The following is a 3,583-nucleotide window of genomic DNA, read 5'->3' as shown; positions in this document are numbered from 1 at the left end:
CTCAATGCCACACAGTTTTCTTCATCAAATCGTGTGTGATGTAGTTGATAAAAGCAAACAGTTAACCAAGGCAGAGCGTGTGTGATAGTTTCACCTTTCACACACGAGCCTACACATAAAACTGTGTGGGATGTACATACGAACGAAAACGTTTTCCCTAGATTGACTGTGCGGGATGTACATAAGAACGGAAACGTATTCCTTGGATTGACTATGTGTGATATACATATGAACGGAAACATTTTCCCTGGATTGACTGTGTGGGATGTACATAAGAACGGATATGTATTCCTTGGATTGACTGTGTGTGATATACATACCTACGGAAATGTTTTTCTGGGATTCACCGTGTGGGATGTACATACCTATGAAAATGTTTTTTCTGGGATTCATCGTCTGGGATGTACATACCTACAGAAATGATTCGGTTTCGATGCCTCGCCCGATCGCACACGAGCTCATTTAGTGTCCTAGGAGGGCCTATCCCCGACGATTTCTGGGTCGTGTGGGAAGGACCCCCCTATCGCCCACACTCACTTGGCGACGGTTCCAAATGCCATCGCGGAAATGGGTTAAAAACCGTTTGTATAGCACCGACGCGTACTAGTGGCGGTTAGATAATCCATCAATCCCTCGCTCAATTGACATTCCTCTTCTCTGCATACTGTGCTTCAGTGTCCACTATCTTCATCGTCCCGGCCGTCCGTGCTACACACTTGCACACACTCCGCAATCTCGCTTTCTTGCGGTTTGTATACGTGCCGCAGTCAGGTCGAGCGACAGCGAGGACGATAGTTCCGCCAACAGTCTAGTGCCCGATGATAGTTCAACATCGGAATCATCCCACTCGTCTTCCATGAGTTTGATGTCAAGCCCAGACCTCGATTTTATCCGGATCATGGAAGGGACGTCGTCGCCCAAGTCATCAGATGACAACCAGATGGACGAGGAGCCGTCAGAGGATGAAGAGGACGACGATGATGAGGAGGAGGAATGGTTGAGCGAGGAGGAGGACGACGATGACTGCAATGACGATGACGACGGCGGTGGCGATGAAAAGCCAACAGTCAGCAGAAAGAAGCGTCCTCACCAAGACGATGTCTTGGGGCCATCCAACAACAACAAAAACAACAACAACAAGGACTAAATTAAGCAGAATGTATATATTTCTGTTATCGTTCGCTCATATTAATTCGTTATCTCGGTTTCCCCTGTCAATCTCATCGCAGACGATTAGCAGTACGTATTCGGCAGAGATCTTTTACATTATTGCCCATAGTTTGGTTTCTTGAATTGTTTGCCCTGTCAAGCACACAATCCACAACAAAAAAAATGGATGCATTGTCTATAATGATCGCACACAATTCTGATTACCGATCTGTTTGCCGGGTATCACACACATACTATTACGAAAAATTATTTGTCTTCTTCTCGATCATCACAAATAGTTCATCCGACTGAAATGTAGGCTGCCTATCGCACACACCTTGATATGGCTGTCTGTTTCTATTATTATGGCTCATCGCAAATAGTTCTTATGGGTCAACTCTATGCCACGCATCGCACACGCACCTATAATCTGAATCGTGTTTGATGTCTCCACCATCACAAACGGTTCGTATTATTTGTGACGTTTAACTACAACACCATTTGCGATTTATGCACCGCACACAGTTTCGTCGAAGGGTCTCTGATTGTAGTGTTGTGTTAGCAGCATCCTGCAGTATTGACATGCAAATTTACTTCGAACGGCAGAGTAATACCGCATATAGGTAGATATAATGGATTCATCTGGAACAACTTTGGGTTTAAGGATTTGGATGCACAAGCAGTATTCCCGTTTATTACAGACGAAGGCTAGCAAATAGATTGAGAAGCGACAAGCTAGAGAGTGAAAACGGTCATAAACATGCAATGAGAATAATTAACATTGAATACGAGCATGAGTAGGATATCAAACACCATGAACATAAATATCATGGAGGCTATGTTGGTTTCGAATCAACTACATGTGTGAACATGTCCAAGTCAAGCCACTCAAATCCACTATCATACTACATCATAACCATTTTAATGCATATTGACACTCAAGATAAATCATTATCCACTCCTAGCTATTTAAGCATGGCATGAGTAACTATAATCTCTCATTGTCATCACAAACATGTTTACTCATAATAAGTTGAATCAACAACGATGAGCTAAACATATTAATTTACAAAAACAAAAACAAGAGGAGTTCATACTAGCTTTCTTCACCTCAATCACTTCATAAAATCATTGTCATTAGTGCCTTTCACTTGCATGACTGAATGATATGAAAATAATAATAGTGCAAGTGTGTCGTGGACTAAGCTGGAATCTGCAAACATTTTATTCAATGAGAAGACAAAGTAATATGGGCTCTTTGTTAGATCAACAATAATGCATATGAGAGCCACTCAAAAATTTCATCGTGGTCTTCTCCTTATGACAACTCAAAGAAAAGAAAAGAATTTCGAAGAAACACACTGAAATGTTTTTGGAGTTTTTGTTTTTCGGAAGAAAGAAAATTAATGAAGGAAAGAAAAAACGAAAGCGAGAAAACTATTTACACGGGAAAGCTCCCAACAAGTAAAAGAAGAACGAGAAATCTTTTTGGGTTTTCTTTTTAATAGTACACACTACTAAACAAGAGAAAAAAAACAAAAAGAAGCGAGAAATATTTTTGGATTTTCAAAGTTTTTCAAACACACAAGAAGAAAGCAAAAATAAAACTAACATGGATATATAATGAAAAAGGATGAAGACCGACAACTGGAATGAATGTGTGGTACATGAATGTAATGTCGATGATAAATACATACTCCCCCAAGCTTAGGCTTTTGGTCTAAGTTGGTATACGGCCATGGGTCAAAGTATCCCTCTCCAGGATAGTACTGGGGCTCCTCAGGGTTCCACTGATAGACAGGGTCATGCGAATCCCACTGGTAAACAGGCTCTACGGCCGCCTCAGGCTCAGGTGCTAGCTCAGGCTCGTCCACTTGGGGCGGCACCAAGCCCCAATAAGCATAAATGTCTGCGGGCATAATAGTGTACCTACCTAAAGAAAGACCGAACAAAGAAGTTGCAGGAATGGTAGTAGTCTCACGAGTACCCTGACTGAAAACCAACTTATACCAAAATCACAGCTCGCCACTGTTAATAAAATCATGTCCAACCATGCTAGCATAATCAAGGTGCCTAACAAGTAAAAGCCTCTCCTCCACCTCATCATGTCTAATAGGAATCTCAAAATGTCTAGCGAGGCGAGAAGCATAAACGCCACCATAAATGACTCCCTTCGAGCGGTTAGTATGTAACTGTCGAGCAATCATGGCACCCAAACTAAAAGTTCTATTACTGTAAAGAGCCTGGCGCAAACTAGCAAGGTCAGGCGAGCTGAGTGGTCCACTCTCCCACTGTCCAGTCAGACACCTCCCGGTAAATAATGAGTAGTAAAGCAAAACAGGTAAAATGTAAACTAGCAACTCTAGCCTCAGAAACTCCTCTCGTCTCCCCCACGGTAACTTCGGATATAAAATCTGCAACGTCACGGGGGTGT

The sequence above is a fragment of the Triticum aestivum genome, chromosome 3D, assembly GCF_018294505.1.
Source record: "Triticum aestivum cultivar Chinese Spring chromosome 3D, IWGSC CS RefSeq v2.1, whole genome shotgun sequence".
Lineage (NCBI taxonomy): Eukaryota > Viridiplantae > Streptophyta > Magnoliopsida > Poales > Poaceae > Triticum > Triticum aestivum.
This window is presented reverse-complemented; position numbering follows the sequence as displayed.